Source organism: Rousettus aegyptiacus, unplaced genomic scaffold (genome assembly GCF_014176215.1).
Source record: "Rousettus aegyptiacus isolate mRouAeg1 unplaced genomic scaffold, mRouAeg1.p scaffold_m13_p_2, whole genome shotgun sequence".
Classification (NCBI taxonomy): domain Eukaryota; kingdom Metazoa; phylum Chordata; class Mammalia; order Chiroptera; family Pteropodidae; genus Rousettus; species Rousettus aegyptiacus.
This window is the reverse complement of record NW_023416295.1, coordinates 100178021-100204230: the sequence shown is the minus strand read 5'-3', so window position 1 is coordinate 100204230 and position 26210 is coordinate 100178021. Positions and strand designations below refer to the sequence as shown.

General features: G+C 36.7%; 1 long non-coding RNA gene across 2 annotated transcripts in view; it reads right to left on the bottom strand.

The window, feature by feature from the left end:
* The window catches only part of LOC107518654, a 67522-nt gene extending 41434 nt beyond the window's left edge, over window positions 1-26088 (bottom strand). The window contains exon 1 of one of the 2 annotated variants that reach the window (XR_001598930.2): window positions 25064-26088. This is a non-coding gene — a long non-coding RNA (uncharacterized LOC107518654). Of the gene's footprint in view, window positions 1-861; window positions 5656-25063 lie in introns of those variants that run through there. The other variant, XR_001598929.2, reaches the window with a different exon arrangement.
* Window positions 26089-26210: the final 122 nt, after the last annotated feature.

The following is a 26210-nucleotide window of genomic DNA, read 5'->3' as shown; positions in this document are numbered from 1 at the left end:
TCTTTTAGTGGCAACACCATATTAAGGTTGTGATTTCCATTTCTTTTTAAAATGTATCTAATAAACTGTCAATAAAATTATCATTTTAGTGTTAAATCCCTTTCAAACGCATTGTACTACCCTTACCATTGATTTATTTTAATAAAATAAATCAAATTTATCTTTGGCACCTCCTGCTAATCAAACCTTATTATAAAGGTATTTATCTTACCCTTTCCAAAGTTTATCCCCTGTTTGCTTAGTACCAATGGTACTAAAAAATTACCTAGAACTTCCTACTGAAGAACCCACCCAGATTCTGTCTCCATATCATGCTTTGGGCAGGATGAATAGATTTCTCCAAAATATATCTTCACATCAGTTCTTATCTATTATAAGTTTCTTGCTCTCAAGATATAATCTGATACCTACCCACGTCAGCATATTGGCAGAGATAATGACTCACTGTGTCACTGCTTCCAGGTAACATGTTTGCATTTGAACCGAAGCCTTCTGGAGAAAATATTTTAACCAAATGAAAGAATAGTAACCCTATTAGTGAAAATGTTGATACTTACAGATCCCCCTCCCCAAAAGAAAGCAATCCTATACTATCCTACCCCCAGATATTCTAATTCAGTAGTTCTGATATGAGGCCTTAGAAAATTAAGTACATCTACAGAAAAAAAATTTTAAACCCCCTGCTTCAGAAGACACTAATCTTTGGGATACTGAAGGAATGAGGAAATAAATAGGCACTGCATCTTAGTCCAATATAACCTTATACGTTCCAAGCAAAAATCAAGCCCAGGAACATGAAATTGTAGGAGTTTGGGGACAAGAATCATGTGAGGTATTTGTGTCTGGTTGCCTCTTACTTACCCTGTCTCTTTCCTTTTAGAGTCACTTCTAGTCCTCATCACAGGAAAGAAGTAATAATGACAGAGGATAAGCTTTGGAATCAAAGAGTCCTGATTGATAAGTAGACACTGTCACTTACTAACAGTGTGATCTTGAGGAAGTTACTAAATGTCTCTAAACCTCATATGAAAAATGAAAATAGGAATTTCTTCCTCGTTGTGCTCTAGGGGAACTACATGATGTCACATAAGCATCTGACACAGAGAAGATGTTCAATAACAGGTGGCTATGAGTACATTTGGAGTCATGCTTCTACAAACATGTAGCAACACACCCAACTTTGCCTTTCCCCTAAAATAACTTATGGTCCAAACTCCATGATAAACAAACAAACATGTCTATATTTTCTTTGCTGGTACTCTGTAATTTAATTCATACAAACCTGAAAATGTCAGGTGATGGCATTTGTGTTACAACGAGTCTGCTGAAAAGAAGATGTTTGGGGAGTCGATGCTTGAATTTAAAGAAGTGTGTGTGGTCTCCTGCTTTCAAAAACAACTGGGATCATCCCATATCTACAGAATTATAGAAAGGGTAAGAGAAGCTGACCTCAAGTCTTATCATATGCACACCCAACCACTCTTTGTGGCCCATGGGCATAAAGGTGTATGCATGCGTGAGGAGATCCTAAGGAGAATCATCATTTTCTACATCTATATTCATCCTATGCTCAGGCAGGAACTCTAAGTACATTTGTTACTCATCTGCATTTTTATAATTAGAAAACAGGATGGCTGATAAGGGTCTTAGAAGCTATCCGGTGGAGCATTTTTCAAGGTGTGCTCTGTGAACTGACTACAAGATCTCTAATGATGGGACCAGAAAGCTGCCTTTCTTAACAAGCATCCCAAGGCACTCTCAAGATAGAAAACCACTGAGCTACCACAAGTGCTCCCATTTCAAAATGAGGATATTAAGGCCTGAAGAAAACTAAAACAGTGTCTTACCCTTGGCACTATTGCCATTTGGGACGGAGTAATGTTTTGTTGCTGAGGGCTGTCCTAAGCATTGTAGAATGTTTAAGAGAAGCCCTGGCCTCTACCAACTCGATGCTACTAGCAGCACCAAGGCGTGACAACCAAAAATGTCTCCGGACACAGCCAAACATGTCCCGAGGGGCAAAATCACCCCTGATTGAGAACCACTGTCTAAAGTCACACCAATAATCAGAAGTGGAGCCATGATGGCACTCAGATGTCCTGATTCACAGCTCAACAAGCTCCCTGTATCTTCATGTTGTGCTTCTTTCGCTGTAGGAAGTAGAGGTTGGGGAAGGGATATCTAGGCCATAAATGCTGCGGGGTAAGAAAGCACAGGTTACAGCACACTGCTTTCTCCCGGGAACCTGGGATATTACTCCTGGCTTTTTCCATGACTTACTATGCAGTTAGTCATCCCTATTTCTATTTCTCCACCTGTTCAAACTATGATCTTTCAAGAGAACTGGCAGGATTCAGATTGCAACATCTTGGAAACCCACACAGAAAAGTGCCGTCCGAAATGCTTTTTTAACCGAGACCGATTTAAAGTGCCCCTATGTGGAAGCCAGGAGTGTCTTGTTCTAAAATTAGTGCTGTGCCAGGAAGAGGAATGTGGTAGGGAGCAATGCAAAAGAAATCAGGAAATGTGGCTTTCAGTTCCAGCTCTTTTAAACTACCTTGTGGCCTTAGCAAATCATTCCAGCTTTCTGGTCTAGAAGCAGTTTCCGGTCAACTGATGGGATTAAAATAGGCTTGGACATCTGGACTTGAACTCATTCTCTGCCTCTGTCCCATCGCTCGCTGGTCATCAAAAATTCAAACCCCCCCTTTGCTCCAAAATCCAGCTGAGTCATTACTTTTTTTTTTTTTTTTGGTGATAATGATATGGTTATTGGGAGAAAGTCTTTGCTCTTAAGAGACGACCACCCAAGTATTTATGAAGTGTCACGATATCTGCAACTAACTCTCAAATAGTTCTGAAAAATATATCATAGTATATTATATGTACACATATGGTATGCACATATTTTGTATACGTGGAGGGAAAGCAAATACCAAGATATTAGTAAATGTTGAATGTCACCAAAGAGCATACTGGTGTTCATTTTATGATTCTTTCCGCTTTTCTATTTTAAAATTTCTGAATCAAATGTTAAAGAAAAAAACAGCTTCTGTTCTATCTCCCCCACAAAGCCTTTCCTGAATTAGCTGCAATAATCCCTCCAAATTCCCACAGCACTTATGTACGCTGTGTTTATTACTTCTACCTTGTATTATAGTTAAGTACTTGCATAGTGGGTCATAAAATTGCTAATGCAATACTCAGCTATGCAGAGAACATTTGTTCTAAAATTGCTCTTTATTTAGTCTACAATTTCTTTGTTCTTCATCATAAGACCCCATGCTGCTGAAAGCAGGAAAAAAAAAAAATCAAAGTAAATTTTAGTCCAATCTCGTAATCACAAATTAATCACAGAATTTAAACAGTTGGTTTAAGTAGTCAGTCATGTTTGGAAAAAGCCCAACCCCTACATTTCCCTTCTCCCCCTTTTTCCCCAGGATGCATTTGGGTGCAGGAGAGGAACTGAACGGATTCAGGAGACAACATAGGAAATAGTCTCCAGGATCAAATGACAAAACTGGTTAATAATATTATTCACATTATGCAGACTTTTATTCTACACCTGGTAGTCAGGACCTTGAAGAATGTTTCAATATTACGAGAAACAGTGCCTGGAAGTTTCATCTCTGTGTCTTCTAGAAGGCCTGGGTGGTGCTTTATACCGATAGGTTTTCCACAAATATTGACATCCAAGTGTCTCTGGTCTGGTGCTTCTACCTCCACAATGTGACTGCCACTATCATTATTCCCTGAAATGTCACAGTGATAAGTAATAATTTAATATTAATAATAGCTAATGTACTGAGTGCCTGCTATGTGCCAGGAACTGTGCAGGTTCATTGTATGTGATATGTTATTTAATTCTGATAGCAACCAGATGAGTTAGTACTGTAATTATCTTATAATAAGGACAATCAGTGGTCTCTCTCTTTATTGCCTGATTATTAAATGAGCCTTTCTTTTAATTCTGCAGCATCAGATACTTTTGACTGCCATACTATATTCAAAACTCCCATTTTCTGTGACCTCCCAATGTACTTGCCCAAACACATCTCTTCTCTAGTTATATCATTTTACTTTCTGTCTTCCATAAATGCTATAAGTGTTCTGACCATTGTATCTCTTTCAATCACCATATTTATTCCTCCCAGTCTCCTTCATGCCCCTTCAGAATCTATCCTTTAAGGACCAACTTTCATTCACTCTTTCAACACATTTTTATTGAGCACTACTTTGTGCTCAAACCCATTGTCCTCTAGTCTAAAAAGACAATGCCAAGGAAAAGAAAAGCAGGTTCAATCCCTACTATCGTGAAATTTGCAATCTAATAAGTCTATGCTTCAAACTTGCCCCGTTAGTCAAGCAAAACTCCTCTTTCTTGCACTCCTTTTCAAATATGCATGCTATCTGTATCTCTTATTTGACAAGTATCAAATACAGCTCTTCTGAGTTAAACATTTTTGCCAGGAATTATTGAGGATGACAATAATAATAATTCACAAGTAGCTTTCACTGATTGAGCATCTCCTCTATGCCAGGCATTCATTCTACTTACATTGTCTCTAGTTCTCACATTGCCATTGCCTGAAAAGGGTGATTTTTTTTTTCTTTTCACTAATGAAGCACTTGAGACTCAGAGATAAGTAATATGCCCAAGGCCGCAAAATTAGTAAATGACACCATTAGCTTGAGAGCCCAGGTCCCCTGGCTCCAAAGACTCTCTTCACAGCACACCAAGCTGCCAAACATCTTTGTTGCATCATGCACTTAGGTGATAGTCAGTCAGTACAATGAGGTAACATGAGGGGGGGAAAAACATGATTTTGGAGTTAAATAGACTTACATTCAATTTTCACCTAAACCACTTACTGATTATGTGAGTTTGGGCAAATTCACGCACCTCTCTGTACCTTAACATTCCCATTTAAAAATCACCACTGTGAAAAGTTAATAAATAAATACAATCATCTCACTGGGTTTCTTCGAGAATTAAATGAATGATAAATACTCGAAAAAGCAGCAAGTCTACAATAAATGTTGCTTAGTCAAAGCTCCTTCTCTTCACTGTTTGTTGATGCAGATCACTTAAAAGTTTTCCATCTACCTTATTATAGCAGATATAAGTTTCTAAGTTTGATACTAAGGAACACTGGCAGAAGGGCCTCTCAAGGGCCCGCAAGTATAGTGAAGAGGCAGCTAGTTACCGGCCGGAGATAAAGGCAGTACAGTGGAGAGATGAAAAACCAATCTAGAAACCAGGCAATGGGCGGTGGTGTGGTTTCTTTTATTAGGAAAGCTTTTCTAAGTCAGAGCCCTTGAAGCCTTTGTGTATCAAAAGCATTTTAACTGCTTTCCTCAGATGCACTCATAGTATTGCTTCTGTGGCAAAGAAAGTGTGGTCTTATCAAAATGCTATTGATTTTTTTCAGAAGAAATCCAGAGACCTCATTAATGGAACTTTGCAAACAAGCTCAAAAGCCCACTTTTTTCCCTATAAGCTGGCCACCCACTCTAGGACATAGTGTAGCTAATAAACTAAATTTTCACACTTATTAAATTTTTATTAAACACTCTGAGAGATCTCATACATCTACCACTTTATTAATTCTTTTAAAAAATCTCTATGTGGTAGTGTTTATTATTATTTCATATGTCGCGAATGGGCACACTGAGCTCAGAGAGGTTAACTATCTTGCACAAGATCACACAGCTAGAAATTATTGGTGAGATTTGAATTTATTTATTTATTCAATAAATATTTATTGAGTGACTGACTACTATGTGCCAGGTCTATAGGATTCTAAAGCTAATATTCTTTCCTCTATCTAACTCTTCCTAGTGTAATAAATGATAAAGTAGCATTCACTATCATTTATAATGTTCTCTCAAAAAGGGAAAGCTGTTTGGCCAGAACATGAGATAATCACAGTTCAGAAAAGATAATCAGGTTGATTGGCCTGGCCAGGCAGTTTTCCACATGCCTCAGCACTACTCCATGTGTGTCCTTCTCAAAGCCAAATGCTTAAAAAGAATGATCCTCTACACCCAGAAGTACTGTTCTTAGACAAGTATATATATGTAAACATCTGTGCTTGACTTCTTATAAAACTGTATGAGGATGATACACTTCAGAACATTTATTTATTAGAAGGTTGTAAAGAGGAAAAGGTCAGTGCATACAACTCACTTAAGCAGGAAAATCCAATTGTAATAGTGCCTTACATTTATATAGGTCATGATCCTTTTCAACATAAATGATACCCCATTTTAACCTCATACCAATCCTATGAGATCTGGAAAGTGATAGTTCTTGTACTCATTCCTAAGGAAACTGAGATTCGAGTTCCGGGCAAACAGCTTTCCCTTTTTGAGAGAGCATTATAAATGATAGTGAATACTACTTTATCATTTATTATACTGTTACATAGTAGAAAGAATATTAGCTTTAGAATCAAAACGTCCAAGTTCACATCACTATATAATGGCAGAACCAAGATCTGAACTTTAGTTCTTTCTGCTCTTTCTAGTATGCAATATGCATTGGTCAAGATGAGTTGGGTTATACTGCAATAACAAAAGGCCTTCAGATCTCAAGAACTCACAATAATAAAGCGTGATTTCTTACACATGTTCCATGTCAGCTGTGGCTTTGATTGACTTTGTGTTTACAGCTGGACCCAGCTGACCGAACAGCCTCTATCTGGAAAAGCCAGTCACGTGGCAGCGTGAAAGTGAAAATGGTGGGCTCCACGCTCTTAAAACCTCTGATAGAAAATGACTATTATTTTCAGTTCATTGGCCAAACTGAGTCACATGGTCTTGTCCACATATAACATACCAGAGATTATTATCATCATTCCATAGGAAAGGGCCCCAAATAGGAGTAAAAATGTTCCAGTTTATATTAGAATAGTAATGCAAAGTAGTCATGAGCCGCCCTTCCTTGCACCATGAAGTTATTTACTCATAAATGCGGTACTGATTAAGAAATATTTCACATACAATCACTCAAGCAGTCAACTTAATGTAAAAATTAAATAATTAAACAAATTTAATATTTTAAAAAGCAACAATTCTAAAATATGCCTGTCAGGCATGAAACCTCCTGCATTTGCAAAGAAAGCAACTTTCACCCTGAGAATAAACTTTCCATTTCTGGCAGGAGAACTAGATAACAACACTGAAGTTATCCTGTGAATGGGCGTTAGGGTGTCATATTTGAATGTGTAATGAGTAAACATTGGCAGAAACTCCCTTTGCCACATGACTTCAAAACATACACCAGTCAGTAGGGAACTACCAGCTGAGCCTAGTAGAAAAAAAAAAAAAAATGTGTTCTTACACTCTCCCTCCCCGAAGCAAAAATCCCCTGCTGAAATCACCTACTCAAATGTAGGGCACAAGTGGATTCTCACACATGTTCAAGTACGAAGCCCCACCCCTGGAAAGTCCTCCTGGCAAAGCCATTTAAACAAAGTTCAGAGGAAGACAGAAGTAGGACATGAAACAGAGTTGAACCATTCACAGAATCTTGCTTTCCCTTAAATCAACTGGTAGATTTTTTTAAAAAAGAAGAAAAAAGAAAAAAAAAAGGAGTATTTAGCAAGAGTTTAAAGTAGCTGATTTCTAATGTTGACTGACAAGGTCCCTTGCAATTCTAAGATTTTATGAGTCTATAAATTTCTGTGATGAGAAAGAGCAAATATGTTTTCTTATTTAAGTACAGTGGGAAAAAGGGGGGGGAGGCTATGCTTTACATAATAAAATTTTGAAAGTAATAACACCAAAAACAAAACAAAACAAAAAATTCCTAGGAACTTGAAACTACAACATTGTCTTAGGTAATCTGCACACGGAATTCTATTCCTTAAAATTTTTTGGCTTTGAGTTGGGACTTGATTTGTAGAAATGACACTTCTCCAAATAATTCTTTTAGAGCAGTGAGGGGGAAGAGGAAGAAACTGAATTAGAGCTTTACTTTGGACTTTTTGTAAAGGTCATCAAAGAGAAAACCCATAAAAGAAAAAAAAATCATTGCCCTTTAGTCACAAGTATGAAACACGTTGTCGTAGGATAAAGGAGAATCATTAGTCAGTGTTGCATTTTAGACTAACTAATTAAACTATTACGTCTTGTTTTTTCCCCCCATTACTTTAAATAGAATTCAAGTTGAAATGAACCTGGATTATTAGGAAACGTTTCTAAGTACATCTAATTATGCTTTTCTGAAGTGCTCTATAATTTTACTGTTATAATTATTGCTAGCAAGTCTTCAAAACTGATATTCAAATTTTAATGTAGCTATAAGTGAAGTTGGGTCAAAACAGGATATCTGAGTAAAAAAAAAAATGAAGAAAAAAAGATGGCTATATTAGCTCTTTTTTACCTTTTCTGACAACCAATTGGTTAGCCTTCTATTTCTCTAGCTACTTTCTATAGAAAGACTAAGTGGGCGGGAGATGTATGAAATCTTTAGAGTTTAACTGGACATGAAGAAACTTCTCTAATGGCAAATACAGGTAAATCGTACAAGAGAAAAATTCATGAGAAAAGATTGTGGTTCATTTTGAGAAGAGAGTGTGAGTTACATTGTCACAGGATCAAAATATTTGAAAGGGAGGGTTTTGGATCGATGAGAACTTTAATATAGCTTCTTCCCTTTCATAACTAATTCAAAGTTTTTGCCTCTTCAATCAAATGGTTAATGGGGTCTACATCTAGTAGTAGAAGCCAGTAAAACTATATAGAAAATCAATAATTATATATGCATATATAGGAATATATGTACATATACACATATACATATATGTAGGGGCATATATAAATATATATGGATATATGTGTGGATATGTATTTATACATATACATATATGAAGATAAATAAACTCATTTTATACACGCATGTACACACACACCATACTTTACTCATCATATATGGACATATATACACATATATACATAAATATAGATGTGCACACATTCATATATGTATTTAACTGTTTGTGACAGTTATTCAACTCTATTTTTTAAAAACTGAACCCCAATATTATGCCATCCATGAAAATAAATACCTCTTGGATTAAAGACAACTCTAAAAAAGCATATTATATGTACATACATATACAATCTCCAGGAGACATTCTCGACCAAATGCAGAAGCTATGAAAAAGAAAAAAAGACATATTTGATCATATAAAAATTTAAATTTTTTTGGTAAAAGAAAGATTACATAGCAAGATCAATAACAAATGATAGGTTTGGAAATAGTTTCACCATAAATGGCAACATTTTCTTTGTTCTGTTTGTTTTCACAAATCAACAAAAACAGACAAACTTGTGGAAAAATAAAGAATTAGAATAGGAAATTCATAGAAGAGCAAACCCAAATTGGCTAACAAGCAAATAAAAATATGCTCACATTAAATCATAGTCAGGATAATGCAAATTAAAGTAACAACAATGTATCTTTTTATACCCATTAGACGGGCAAAAATTGAAATAATTAATAACCTCTATCGTTGATAGGTATGTAGAGAAATGGGTGCTCATATTGCTGAGAAAAATTTAACCGTTAACAACTTTTTTGGCAAGCTACTGAGCAGCATATATAAAAAATTAAACATATGTGTGCCATTCAATGCTGCAGTTCCTCTTTTTGACACCTTTCTCATCACCAGTGCACAGCGGCCTTTGTGAAAGGACACTTAATGTCATAGTGTTTATAGTGACAAGAAATGGAGAAGGACACAGGGATCAAAGTAAATGCTAATCAGTGAGAATGTCTAAATAGATTACCTCTTGTCCACACCAGGGGTTATTATGCAGCCATTCCAAAGAATGAGTTACAGCTAACTAGCTGTTTTTGAAAGATTTCTATACAGTGACACTTCACATGAAAAAAATAATAACAAGACACAGGAAATGTGGATTTCAATACTCATAAAATGAACAATAGCCAAACCTCCCCCATACATATGTATATGTGTAAAATGTGTGTATGATTATATGAGCCAGAGGGGAAATGTACAAGTACGTATTAAGTCACTACCAATAATTCGATGGCAGGGAGGGGTGCAAAGGGGATGCAAAGGAGATAAGAAAGGAAAGCTGAAATCTAAATATAAAGAAAAACAAGATTTCTCTAAATGACAGATAAATATGTATATGGAACATGTATGCATTTATATAAAATTGCATGTATATGTATGCTTGTATATCAGAAAAATTATGAAAAAGAAAAATCTATTCCAAAAACAAGCTCAAAGCATGATAATATTAATAATGATAATAAATAAATCCAATTATTTACTGAGCCCTTACTATTGACAGGCACTGTCCTAAGCATATATTGACTAATTAATACTCACAACAATCCTACAATGGAGATATTAATATCTTTATTTTCAATAAGTCCAACTTAGTCCTCCATAACTTTAGAGTAGAACATTTGAAAAATTTAAATGAAACCAATCATCTCATTTGCTTCTTTAGTGATCTGGGTTCATTTTGTTTAGTGCCTGGATCTGGAAGATGGAATTTAACAGGGTTCTATACATAAATCCATATCTGCCCAATGAGCTAAAGTTGGTGTGAGTCATCTAAGTCAAGAGTAACTGTCTTCATAATTGGCTCTTTCTGTCATTCATTTGTTCCACAAGGACCCACTGAACAACTTCTATGCTATTCAATACCCTCGGAATTTGCTAGTGGCCATGAAAGACTCTGAGTGTTCGATAGCTTGGGGTAGATAATAACTCACACTGCTCTGGTGCATGTTGACCTCTTATTTTGAAACTGACTGGGAAAAATTACCTTGCCTTACTTTGACAACATCATGGGCAGGATCCCCATCCTTCCTGAGAAAAGGGCAGCTTCATGAGAAGAGACTGGGCAAAAAAAGCAGCCTTCATTTAGCAGCTCATCACTGGCACATTTCTTCATTAATATTTTAGAGAGAAGTTAGGGGTTGCTAGTTTCTTCTTCTTTTTATATTTAATATAAGCATCCTTTAATCTCCAATCTCGATGAAAAGATGCCAAGCACCAGAACATCAACAATAATGTGCTTTATGTTCAAACTCCACTACTCATTCTATTTGTCAATGCTCTCTTCAAAAACCCACCATGTCATTCCTTAGTAAGGTCAAGGCGTTAAATCAGAGACTGTGATTCAGATAAGGCTACAGAAAGTCGCTAATGAATTTATTGAGGAAGTAAATAGGGCAGAGAAAACCCAGAGCATTAGTACACTTCTCTGAATTTAGATACTAAATGAGATCTTGAATCTGTAAGTACACGAATACAGAAAGCACTCCGGTGTCTCACAGCTCTCTGTCAAAGAGCCAAGATGTCCAATTGCACAAGTGTGTTTTTGGAGGCCCCTGGCTTTCCCTTCTCATCCTTACTTTGGCTGCCTCTCACACCATTTTTGGCAAGGTACACTCTAAAGAGTATGGAAAAGTTTCCATCCAGTCACTCCCTTTTGTTAATTATTAACAGTTCTGGTAAAAGTTGTTGGTGAGGCCTTTGGAAACAACTATCTGAAAAGAGGTTTTTAGTTTAACTACAGCGTTCCTTTGTTTAGAGATTTTGAGAATCCTGTCTTCCAAACACTGAGATCACATGGACAAAGGTGAAACACCAAACAAGAAAATGATGTCTAGTTCCTTCTCTGGGACTAATTAGCAGAATGACCTTGGTCAAAGTCGGGAAGGTAATTCACAAAGTCAGACATTAGAAACTCAAACAGTGCTCTCTCATTTAATCCCTATAACAACCTATAACCTATACATATTACAAAGTTAGAGACTTGAACCCAAACTCCCTTAACTTTGCATTAAACCATACAGACTAATGCCATTTAATATATCCAAGTTTCAGGCTCCTTACCCACAAAAACAAGAAGGATGAATTGGTAAAAGAGATCTTTCTAACTCTGTAAGCCCATGCATCAGTTGACCTAGCAGGCGATAAACAATTTCTTTTTTATAATTTCCACAAAACTGTTTCCTTCTCAGGCTTGATTTCTCAGGAAACTTTGGGGGAAAGTAAACAAAACTGTATTCCACACATAAAGATGCTAAAATAGCATCGTTAGCTGTCAATATCAGATGGCCTTTTTTCTGCTGAAGCTATTGCTTCACCCTTGTTTATGTTACTCAGTGCCGTCAGTTTAGAGCACATTAAAAAGCAGAACTGGGTTGGCTGTTTGACGTTGGTGGTGAACTTTGTGCCTCAACTGTATTGCAACTCCAAAGTTTACTCAACTCAACCTGGCAGTTCAGCTCCTTGAGATAAAGTAGGTTTTCTTTAGGGGAAACCAGTAACAGTTTATCTTTTTGCTCCGCTACTGACATACAGTTGGTTGGATATCTAATAGACACTCATCTGCCACTGGAAGGTAGTCTAAAACAACAACAACAACAACAACAACAACGACAACAAAAAACAAGAGGAACATGAAGGGAGTACTACCATACGAGAGGAATTAAAATCAATACTTTGTTTAAATAGACTTATTTAGGACCAAGGTGAGAACTTCTTTGGGGAAACTATACTTTGTGTGTGTGTGTGTGTGTGTGTGTGTGTTCACATGTGAATGCATGTGTGTACTTTAGGATTGCGTAGGTGTGTTCACGAAAGGGGTTGAGAAACTGTGAGTGAAAAGATCCTGGAGAAATAACTAGTGAGGACCCAAAAAGCAATTCCCATTTTCTATACCCCTAAGTACAATTAACTTTGGATAAATTTCTTATGATTGAAATGGAAAGTTTCATTTTGTTAATTTTTTTTCCAAAACTATATGTAGTCAGACTCTTGGAGAAAATTATACCGAGAGTAATTAAAAACATTTATATAATAAAACAATACAGTGTGAGACATGCAGAAGAGAGGGGCCTATATGCATTGGCAGTTTGATAGTAATGCTAAGCAACAAAAAACATTGATGCTGCAGTCTATACAACTATGATCAGAATTATTTCCCTTCAAAATGTGTTGAAGTCCTAATCCTTAATATCTGTGAGTGTGACATTATTTAGAATAGGGTTTTTTGCTAATGATCGAGTTAAAGTGATCATTAGGGTAGGTCCTAATACAATAACACTTTGTGCTTATAAACGGGAGAAAGTTTGGACACAGAGTTAGATATGCACACAAGGAGAAGGCCATGTGAGCATGAAGGCAGAAATCAAAGTGATGTTTCTGCAGGCCAAGAAATGCCAAAAATGGCAGCAAATCCTCAGAAACTAGGAGACCAGAAAAAAAAATATTTTTCCTCACAGCCTTTAGAAGAAACAAAGCCCGCTGACAACTTCATCTTGGACTTCTACCTCCAGATCTGTGACACAATAAATTTCTGTTGTTTAAGCTACCCAGTTCCTCATACTTTGTGATGGAACCCTGAGCAAATTAATATGCTTTGGTTTTCTCAAGGGCACCTCCTACAATCACATATCTTAACTCTTACCTCTTTATTTGCACAGTGTCTCCAAAAGAGAGAAGAAATATTTGAGGAAAGTTGGGGTTTCCCTCCATTTTTCTCTCCTCCTAGAATTCTGTCTTTTCTAATTTCCAAAAGGAATATATAAAAAGACTTAAACATAACAATAAGTGCCTCATTCTGCCCAAGGGTCAAATAGAAAGAAAAACAAAGAATAACTATCAACCTGGAAACTTTTCTACCCAAAGAGCTTGAGCTGAAGACTCTTGTGTCTGGATAATCCAATAGCAGTTGAAGAAGGTGAGAATAGAATAAGAATTTTCCTCTAAAAGAGTCTTTCAGTTCAAGTCTGGTATCAAATAATCTAATTCAATTCAGATATTCTGTTTAGGAATATATACTCGCAGCACTGTTTTTAAGCATCTAACTTGGGGCATACATTTAGAAAGGTTTTGTTTTATTGTTTTGTTGCTGGAAGAATCTTAGAGAATAGTAGATGGATCCTGATACTTGGAATAACTTTGGAGTTAGCTGTTGCCTAAAGGACCAGCTAGAGGACTGGCATTTGAAAGATACATTTCAGCATTAATTTAGGAAGGAGGATTGGGTTCAAACAGCCAAGAAGTGAACAGATGGCAGTGCATGATGGGAGTTGCTGGCAAGGAGTCTGTCACTAGGAGGAATGGTTGAATAAAATGCTTTTGTGTCCAGGTTGCAAGAGGACAAAGAAATTGCAACTATGTTTGACAGCTTTTAATACAAAATTTATTCAAGAGACATGAATTTGGTTATAAACAAATGACAATTTTTCCATCCTTGTTCAACGTTCTCAGAATTTTCCTGTAAGAATTGAGCCTCTGACGTCACTATTCTAAGTGAATAGAAGGTTCAAATAGGACAATGGGGTTTCAAATTATCCATGTCAATGAGCTTTGAAAAGATGGCAGAAATTTAAGAAAATGTTCAAAGATGGAAAAGATTCATTCCTTTCTAGCCATGACAAAAATCACAGAAAAAAATGCCATGGATGATTTTAATAAAAGGTTAAGATATTGATCTGTCAGTAAGAAAACCAGAACTTAACAACTACTCTAGAAAGAGGAAGCTGTTGCTCTTTTTGATGAAAGTCTCTTCTGCCAAATAACATGGCAATTGAAAAGCAAGTTTTACCACTTGGCTGGTCACTCTAACCATACCTCTGACAAGGATACTTTAGAGGTAGCCACTACTTCTGAGTTTCGAACTCAGTGAGTTTTAAACACTATTCGTTGACCAGTAATGGACCACATTTCCTTACTTACTATGATGGCTAATGTTATGTGTCAACTTAGTTGGGCCAGAATGCCCAGATACGTGGTCATACATTATTCTGGATGTTTCTGTGAGGGTGTGTTTGGATGAGATGAATATTTAAATTGGTGAATTTAAATAAAACAGATTGCCTTTCATAATATTGGTGGGCCTCATTCAATCAGTTGGAGGCTTGAATAGAACAAAAGGCAGGACTCGTCCAAGCACAAAGGAATTCTGCCAATGAAAGACCTTTAGACTTCATCTGAGATATCGGCTCTTCCTGGATCTGCAGCCTGCCAGCACACTTTGCAGATTTTAGACTTGCTAACCTCCATAAACTCATGAGCCAATTCCTTAAAATAAATCTCTTTCTGCGCGCACACACACACACACACACACACACGCACGCACATCCTCTTGGTTCTGTTTTCCTGGAGAAACCTAACACACTCACTTAGAAATTTATCCCCAGAAGCTGTCTAATAAACCTTCTAGCAGATATCAAAGATAATTCAAATTCAGTTTAAATAATGCTTAAGGATCAGCTGGCATAGAGAGCGGTGCAATGACATGTGCACATTTCGGATAGCCGAGATGCTTTATTGAGGCTTTAAAACCTTAGCTCTATTTGCAAATGAATGATAGATATGTCTACCAATTTTCTCTGAGGTCATCATGTTGCAGCACCCAAGGAGAAAACTACCACAATATCTGTCTACTCTATATTTGTCATCTATCTCCATATCCCAGAAGAATGCCTGGAGTGTAACAGCTAATCAATGAAGGGACAGAATTCGTAGGGAAAGGTACACTGATGTAAGTGATTTCCATTCTACTCTTCTGCCAATCACATTCCCAGAAAACAGACTACCGTGGTAGAAAAAAAAAAAAAGGATATTTAGTATTTATTGAACAATTATTGTATGCCGGACTCTGTTAATAATCAAATGCACCACTCCAGTTTTTCCTCATAATAATTTTATGAGGTAGGAACTTTTATTATCTCCATTTTACAGATGAGGAAACAGAGATACAGAATGTTAACTAACTTGCCAACGCTCTTACACATATCTAGTAAGATACAGAGCTGGGCTTATTTAGTCACATATCTAGTAAGATACAGAGCTGGGCTTTGAACATCAGTAGCAGATCTAGAAGATCGGCAATCTCCAGAAACTCCTAACCCACTCTGTACCCTGACAACACTGGAGACTGCTATGAAGGATTAGATTCATGCTAGTAAGTAGAACTACAGGAGCCTTCAATCAGCATTCAATACAAGATCAAATCATCCTTTGTGTGGGGAACTGTCCTGTGCACTGTCAAACATCTAGTAGAATCTCTGGCCTCTACTCATTCACTACATGTTTGCCTTATTGCCCAAACTGTGACATTCGCAATTGCCTCCAGACATTGCCAAATGCCCCCTTTGAGGCCAGGGAACTCTCTCCAGTTGAGAATCGCTGGCTTAAATATACTAAAATTCATCATCCCATAGTATAGCATTTTAATCTAAACCCAGTATAATTATGGTATCACTTGTAATAGTTATTTACAGAAGTTCCTCAATATTTTATTCAGTATTTCCCTAGGGACTGTATATTCAGCTGCACCTAAAGATGCGATTTTTCTGAAAGTGGATAGAGGCTGAGAGGAGAGGTGAAATAGAAAAATGGCAAAAGAGAAAACAAGGTAAATTACCTACGATTCTGCTTAATGACCTTCTTCATCCTTAGGTTCAAGTCATGCTACCTAGAGGCCTTGTCCCTAGCTTTGAAACATCAATTGACCAGAGGTACCTGCCCCCTCCCTGGTGATGTTAGAATTTCTGCCCTGGTTCCCAGAAACCCTTTGAGGCTGATGAAGAAAAAAGTGGAAGCAACCATTCATTGTCTGTCACTGTGTTTAATTCATTTTCTCTTCCCTATGCCTGGAATGCTCCATTTAACTTCACCTTCATCACTTTTAATCATAACTCCTAGGTCTATTTCCTTGTAAATATTACTATTGGAAATCATCTATTTTGTTTTATCGGCTTACCAGCTAAATATCTGTCTTCACCACTCCCTATCCACCACTACAATGTAAACTTCATGGAGCAGGCACCCACGACTCTATCTCTTAATTCCTAGAAAAAAACATGACTGATGCATAACCAGTGTGCCACACACAGATGTTGAATTAATTAACTAACTGTAGAAACAACTTTGCACTATTTGGATCTTTTACGTGTCTCTTTCCGAACCACAAACACTTCATGAAATAATTTTTATGGGGCTGTGAGACATGTGAGTTAAAAGGAAGAGTCTAAAAGTTGAGCTGCTGAATGTCATATTATTTCATGACTGAAAGGAGTAGTTTAGGTATCCCAGTGACCTCAGAAAAGACTTTCAGACAATTTCTTGCCAGTCTGCCATGATCTTCTGATCCTAGCATGGAAAACTAGTTCATATGTGACTCAATCACTGTTCGGTTCTGCTGTGCGTGAGCCCCACCCTTGTTATTCCTTTATGTGTGAAGAGTCTTGGGACTTGGCCCAACTGACTCTGTGCTCAACACTTTATTGCTTTGTCCTGTCGTCTTTCTCATTCATGAATTCTCTTGGGGAACAGAAGATTAAATGTGGGAAGAAAAGAAGCATATATGTAATAGAAAAACAAAACTGTTAAAAAGAATGTTTTTAATGAAACTGAAATGACTATAGGAAACACATGGAAACTATTATCTACAAATTCAACAGTTATGAAACCTGAAACCCTCTTCTATATTTTTGTTTAGAGTTACATATTTGGCGTTCAAGAATTTATGTTAATTGTCTTCTCAAATACCAGGGAAAACATCTAATTGGTTAGTTAAAAGACTCATAAATAAATCCGCTTTTTTTCTGAATTAGTATTGGAGAAATGAGAAACAAACCACCTAAAAGGAGTCTTGAGTTAATGCCTCTGCAGCTGGAAAAATTCCAGATTAAGCTTGTCTTTTTATCCAAAGGCTAGAATGAGGTTAATAGGGAAGTAGTAACAAGGGACAGTTGGCTGTTCCTTAGCCTATTCTAGGTATGACTACCATCATTCTGAAACTCAGGTCACATCAGGCAGTCAGAAACTAAATGTTACTTTGTAATTTTCTTACTAGTTTTGATATCTAATATGTATTTCTCTTCTGAGATAATAACCATAATGATATAATCTGGATAGAGTTGACCTGGTTAACCAGTGATTCTACAAACTATCTCCAAAGGTCACACAGTAACCATAACCAAAATCTTTTCCCATTATAGTGTACCAACATAGCAACAAATTTCAAGTTTCTTCAAAACCATCATGCATAAAAGATAAAGGAGTACTCATGTTCTCCACTGTCTTCATCAGGCAACTAATAAATTCATTACATTTAGTGTCTCTCTCTCTCTCTCTCTCTCATTCCAGATGAATTACTCTTGCTTCCAACTAGGCAAAAATAATTCTTTACAATCATGAGCTTTTTGCACACAGGCCTTGGATTCTATGCTTCGGTTATTCCACTGGATGTAAAAGGACAAGCAAAGTACTAACTGCCAGTTCATGTTTGTGAAGTAAACTAGACTATCTAAGAGAAATAATAGGAACTATAAACTTAGACAAAACAGCTATTTGGTAGTTCTGCTAGGCCAATTTTTTTTTTTTATAGTACACTTTTAGGTATAAACATTTTTAGTTAATCAAAAGCCAAAGGTCTTACTAAGTTAAGTAAAATTTTTTAAAAGCATTGTTAAATTTTGGTGTAACAAACATCATGCACGGGACTGTATTCCAGGAATGAGCTTCTGAGGCCTGACTAGACAAAGGGATCTAGAAACAAGTTTGTTCAGGGGAGAAAGTGGAAAGGAGAATGTGCAGTTGATGGATTGAAACAAACACTAAAATCCTCTGCTCCTTACAAAGTTGAAGAAAATTATATGAGTAATATGTAGACCTTAGAGAGATAAAAAGCACCCTGATAAAAGGTGCCTGCCAACCATGTGGTCTGGTGGCTCCCAGAGTATCTGGAATAAAATGTAACATATTAAAGGCATCAAGTTATCTCTAATGAGGGTACCTGAGTGGAAGTATCTCTGATACATGAGATAGTGCTCATGAAATCCAAAACATATGGATATCTCGGCATTCATTCGGCAAGTATTTACTAAGAACTCTCTATGTTATAAGCACTGTTCTAAGTTCTTGAGACATAGCAATGAACAACAACAACAAAAAAAAAAAAAAAAGCAAGGAAAAAAAAACAACCTACCATCATGCAGCATATATTTTACTGGGAGGAGATAAATGATAAAAAGTAATAAGTAAAGTAAAACATGTAATAAATATGATAGATGCCATGGAGAAAAATAGATGACTTGGAAGGAAATTGGGAAGGTTGAAAGGTTGGGGGTATAGTATAATTTTACATAAAGTGGTTAAGAAAGAATTCAGAGAGAAGATGACATCTTAATCGAGGCCTGAATGAATCGAACCAAGTGATTATCTGGGGGAAGAGGTAAATAAATGCTATTGGTTTAGTCCTGAACTAATCACTGATTTAAGGTTAGGGGCTCTGATTTTGTTGACTAATCGCATACATTCTTGTCCTCTTCACCTAGCTATCTTCTATTCATTCCCCAATGTTTCAGCTTAACATTGATTTCCTTGGGGAAGGATTTCTGATTTTCCTCTTGCCCAGGTTAGAAACCCTTTCCTGCGTCCCCACAACTTTCTACTTCCTCAATCAAAACAGTTATCGCATTTCACGGTATCATGTGTTGAATTGTTTTCTTTCCATGTTATTCTGAAAGGAGTGAAAAAGCCTTCTGTCCCACTCAACATTGTATCCCTACTATCCAGCAAAGTACCAAGGAGGAAGTGTCGGGTTGGGAATCAGACCACTTTGATTCATATCCTGGCTCCACCACTTACTTAAGATGTGCTTTTGGTCAAGTTATTTAGCCTGTCCATGCCTCGGTTTTCTTATTTTTAAAATGAAAGAAGAGATCTAGTAAGTACCTGGCACATAGTAGATGTTTGATAAATGAATCTAGCAATTACTACATCCTCCAGGAACATTTTAAGTCTCCAGGGAGAATATCCTTCTGTGATTCCAAATCAAAGACAGTGTGTCCCAACGAAATGAGCATAAATTTTAGACTCAGATAAATCTGAGTCAGTTGGAATACTGAGTTCAATATTCTGTAATTACATAAATGGGAATAAAAAGTCTGTCTTCCAGAAGTTTGTTGAGGATTAAAAGAGATAACATACACAAGGGGCCTGGCATAAAGCAGGCACTCAACAGATGCTCATTTTGCCATCATCATACTCAAAATTATCTATTATTATCCTTTATTTGCAATACATTGTATGACGTTTGATAAACATCTCGTGTAGTCATTTAACCTTCTCTTTAGGCCCAAACTCTGTCATTCCCAGTAGATTGTAAGTTCTTTAAAGTAAGACTACACTTTATTTCTCAGAAATTCTCATGATGCTTTGCACAGGACCATCCTCAAAAGACATTCAGTAGAAATTGAATGAATAATAAATAGGGGGAAGAGAGAGAAAGAGAGAGACAGATCTCATTAAGTCAAAGGTTAAATGAAGAATAGAGACCTAAGAATGGTTCATGGAAATCAGTGTAAATGTTCATGCAAATGAACTGATTGAAATACATTTAGGGCTCTCTTAGGGGGGAAAAAAAGTTCCATTTCCATCCCTAGGACAGACATTTATCTCTTCAGAATCTCTTAGATATAGTCCTGCCTGAAGAAAAAGATAACTTCTCTCCAGATCCTTTCTTGTCCTATTCTCTCTCTCTCTCTCTCTCTCTCTCTCTCTCTCTCTCTCTCTCTCTCTCTCTCTCTCTCTCTCTCTCTCTCTCTCTCTCTCTCTCTCTCTTTCTCTCGTGCGTGCGCACGCGCATTTTAATCAATTTATCAATAATTTAGACAGAAAAAGGACAACAACATTGTCTGAGTAAGATGAATATTTTCCTACATGGTACAAATGAAACAGTCCAAAAGATAACACAATTACACTTTAAGGTATTACTAAGCTAAAACTAGCTATATTTGTATTAGATTTTTTAAAAAAAATCTCACTGCAGATAAACCAATATGTTATTTTAATCCTAAACAGAACAACTTTGCATTATGCAAAAAGTAATACACAGTCTGGTGACTATAAAATACATTACTAAAATCTTATTACTTATTACTAAAAAATTTATTTGGTATTACTAAAGAATTGCTAGATGCCATGATACATCATTTATAGGCTACTATTGGTAACCTGAGCGCTAAGAGATGAGAAATTTAAAGGATATAAGGGAAAGTGGCTCAGCACATGGGGAAAGATATTTGTTTCACAAAATGGCCCCATCAAATTTGAATCAATGAATTAAGGAATTTACAAATTCACCCAATAAAAGCCTAGATGAAAAATAAATCTATGGAGCCCCTCATCTATTTCTTCTTAAATATTTAAATACAGCAAGTCTTTCTCAATCTGAGACCAAGGACTCTTAGAGGATCCACAAGCATCTTTTCAATTTTATAAATTACCTAAAATTTTTAATTTTTTCTTATTAATATTTCACATATTTCTAGATTCTTTTACAGTTTAACAACAGAACTGTATTAGTTTTCTATTACTGCTGCTACAAATTACCACAAACTTAGTGAGTTAAAACAACACAAATTTATAATCTTATAGTTCTGGGGGGTCAAAAATCTGACCTGGAAATCACTGGGCTAAAATCAAGGTGTCAGTCAGGCATGGCTTCTTTACGAAAGTTTAACAGGAGAAATCCAGTTGCTTACCTTTTCAGCTTCAAGAGCTCACCCACATTCTTTGGCTGTGGCCTCTTTCTTCAATCTTTAGAGCCAGAGATGGAGCATCTATCTGACCCTGCTTCTGTTATCACATCTCTTTCTCTGACTCTAGCCGGGAAAACTTCTCCAAGAATAACGATTTAAATAATTATTGGTTTCAGCTAGATAATCTCCTCATTTCAAAATTCTTAAACTTCAACACATTGGCAAAGTCCCTGTGGTGGTGCAAGGTAACATATTCACAGGTTCAAGAGATTAGAATGTGGATGACTTTTGGAAGCTAATATTCTTTTTAACACCAGAACATTTTTTCATTTATAATTGGCAACTGAAAAGTTTTTAATATGATTTTATCTCCATCGATCACCTTTTTTCAAATTAGAGTAAGTAGACGTACAATCCAGAATGTCTACAATGTTTTTAAGCTATTTCTTAGTTTGAAAAACCCAGACATTTAGCTTTTTCCATTAGTTCCAGAGCCATTGTCTCATCAGAGAGAAGATTCCTGTGGAAACCGCTTAACCTTGTTCAGCACTACCACCAAAGACTTCATCTGATAAGGATGCTAGCTTGCAAATATGTACTTTAAATTTCAGAGATTCCATTTTAAGGAATACAGACAGCATTATATAAAATCTATTGCCATTCTTGGAAAAAACAACTCAATAATCATTTTCTACTATTGTGTATCAGTATCATCATCACCAGGTAAAAAGAAGAGTCCATTAGACACCTCTTCCAGAATAACATAGGAGAAAGATTCTTACTAAGGGATTTTGGAACTAGAGGAACTCACACTGCCTGCTCTTGTGTCTCCAACACTTTATGATGCAAAAGAAATGGCACAACATTAGAAACAGGGCAGTTAGGCAAGTTGCAAGTGAAAGATATTATAAGAGGACAAGAAGCACTGGGATGGTATTAAAGAAAAATGGAGAAAGGGGATCATAGAGAATGGTGGTTCTTAACCAGAGATCCGTTGATGATCTTCTGGGGACCTCTGAACTCTAATATTCTCTGAGTATTTGTAAATTTTTCTTAGTAAAAAGATTCTACTATCCATAGGATTTTAAAGGTATATGACTCCGAAAAGACTGAAAACCACTGTTCTCCCATGGGGGGGTGGGGAGGAAAGAAGCTATCTGAGAATTTTGAGAGATAAGACAATCAGCCAATCTAATGAAAACCAGAATGAATGAATAGGAAGAGGCCAGAAAGGGCAGGAGGTATTTATATGTTTATATAAGTAAATGCTTATTAAAAGATTGTTTCAAAAATGAGTATGAGAGGAAATGGAAAGCTCACAGAGCTTTCTAAATCACCAGCTGCATTTTTCTCTTTTTCCTATCATGCTGCACAGCCCAACCCAGTCACCAAGTCCTCCTAGCAACGTGGCATTTGGCCTTTGCCTTCAGTTCTTGACATTGTTCACAGTAGCAGCTTCAAATGTAAAGGTACCGCATTTATGAAGCCTTAGGAACTCAGATATTCTAAAGGCATATTTACACTCACACACACACACAAACACACACACACACACACACACACACACACACACACACACAGAGCCTTTTGTAAAAAGGATATTACTATGTAAAAAAAGTAATGCGAGGCTTATTCCCAGCTCTCTGTCTCTTTCCTATTAAGTTAACACAAAATAGAAAGAAATAAAGATAATACCACTCTGAGAAGTACTTTTTTACAGCACATTGTTAATGGAGCAGTTTACCACACATCCCACAAAAGAAGAAAATATATTACCAGTAAAATGCAGTCAGACTCTACCCCAGAAATAGAAGGGGTATGAGACCAGTCTTCTGGAAATATTTACTCACATTTACCTATGTTTACTGTGTCAAATGCCAAATTCTACAACTGAGTCAGCACACTCGGATCTTTCATTGTGTCTTTTTAATCAGTTTAGGTTTCCAAATCTCTGCCATTCCATCATAAATACAGCTCATTCATACATATTTTGTTAAAACACTTCATGCTACTTCTTGGATTTCAATTACCCAACAGAAGGTGCATTGAATTTGCCTGGGAAACAAGGACAATATCTGTTTTTAAAAATGTATGCATTCCTTCCTCTCCTCAGAGTGTTTTAGACATCTAAGAAAGTCAAACCCTAGGGGAAAATATAAACAAGCTGCTTGGAATATACACACAATTACATATCCTATTTGCAAAAAATACTGCCACCACCTTGCCAGGCAGAGTAAAAAGGAAACATTTATCCCCATGTAACTCACACAAACTTTTTTTTCCTTCATTTCCCACCCCAACACCTAAATGGTTTAAATGATGAATACATTATTTGGCTGAAACATACCATGATTGCAAGTGTTAAGCTTCCAAGTGTAAAATGGTAATGTTGCATCCTGCTTTTATTGATACATGAGGCAATAAATATTAGATTGATCAATAAGCCTCACTGAACATAATGACACCAAAATTCTAAGAATATCAGAGCAAGAGAATCTATTTAAATAATTATTTCTGATGATGAGAAAATGCATTTAATTCCCTAGCAAACAAGAGACTTCATTGTATAGACATATGCATGTGCATATACACATGTACATATATTTCTCACATGGGATCTTCACCAAGAAACACTTCATAAATTAAATAATTATTACATAGTGTGGCCAGAGAAACGAATTCAGGATTTAGAATCAAACAGACGTGGGTTAGCATTCTGTACTTGCTACTTATTAGCTGTTCAATTTGGAATAAAAGATATTACCTCCCTGATTCTCTTTTGCTTTCCTCTAGTATAAAGGAGAGAAATGCCATTCTTATAAGACTGTTAAGAAGATTGGCTTGTACCTGGCTTATGGCAGGCACTAGAGGAATGAAAGCTATTAGCATTAATCATGTAATTACTTAATTCATTCACGAGACACTGAGTTCCTAGTCTCTCCACTGTACTCAGCAATCACGAGACCCTAGATGTACTTGAACTTAGTGCACTATGTACACATTTCAACTCACAAAATGTTTTCTTCTATTGCTCAATTTGATTTACATTCTGAACCCTCATCCTGCAAATCTGAGTCCTTCCTCCATCTTTTCTCTGAGATGATGCCAGAATTTAGAAGGTAAAATAAAGAAAAGGTATAAGTTCACAGTTTAGTGAAGAACAAAAACAAATGACTTATTTTAAAATAACATGACAAAAACTATTACAGTAGGATGATGATAATTTGAAATATGAAAACTCTCTCTTCTTTAGAGGTCGTTGTTTTGCCCCATTTAAGCTATGTGATTCATTGCCAAAGGGCTATTATAGCAAACAGTAGAGTAAACTTTTTGAGTTTCGAAAGCTTAGGCTCTAAGGAAGTCAGGGCATAAAGAGGACAGGATGAGGTTAGAACTAGATTCCACACACACTTCCTCCCACCCTGCACCCATCTTACCAACTACTGAATGACATTTTCTCAGTCTGGGGAGGAAGAAGGGTCAAAACAGAGGATGACTTACATGCAGCCAGGCTTGCAAGAAGGGCCCATGTGCAGAGGAAGAGAAAATGGCAAGAACTCCAAAGGAAATTGAGAGGTCTAATAAAGAAGAAATTTGTGCTTCGCTCTCTCATAGAGCAATGAAGAATCACGCAGATCCCCGAGAAGAAATATCACCACACTGTATCAAGAAGGATCAAATCTCAGACAGCCTTATTTAGTTAACAGAATAGTGTCAGGTTTCTGAGAGTGACTGAGAAAGAGGCAGGCCTTGGCACTCTAAATTTACTTATTGCCCTGTAGAGCCTGGAACGTATATTTCTGGAGGGCACTGAAGCAAGGAATTTTGCTAACTCTGAGGGACTTTCAAAGATTTATAGCCACCTGTCTGGACTGACAGCCACAGGAAAAGAGAAGACAATGGACTTCAAGTAAAGGCAAACAAGAAGAGATAATGGCCAACGACACATTCCCTAATTCGAATGCTTTAGGTCTATATGAGCCATGTAAGTCACATGGGTTTAGACATAACCCAAGAGAAAAGATGGGGAAAACATTCTGCTTTCCCTGAGCTTACCTATGCAACAAGGGGCAAAATGAGGTTCAAATGTAAATTAAATTGATCAATAGAAAAAGAGCATGCGAGCCGAAGTATGTACACATTGCACTAAGGCTAAGTTATGTCTAGGGCCTCATGTTTCCAAAGATAAAAGGTTGGAGGAATCAGAATAAGGTCACTTGACTTTAGGGCTGAGGATGAAAAGGAGTTCCATGTGGGATCATGAGTGCTCTGGACTGAAAGACAATATGTGCAATGGTACAAAGGTAGAGATGGTGAGTTTCAGGGAAAGCAAGCAATTTGGTGTGGCTGGTCTTAGGGAACAAGTTGGGGAGTGGTAAGAGGCCCAGCTGGGAGGGAAAGCCTGAGTCAGACCATGAAGACTATTATCTAGAATGTTCTAGTACTTCAGAAGGAACATTCTGGTAAGTGTGTATGGAATGATATGGGAGGGAGGGGTGAGAGGCCAAAAATTAGAGGCTGCAAGTTCAAACTAGCCCAGAGAGTAAACAAAAAGAGAACTGAGCTTAAAAAAAAAAAGCACCCATAACACCTAGGAGGAACAAATATTAAAGAACAGGCGGAAATAGATTTAAATGATGTTTAGTTC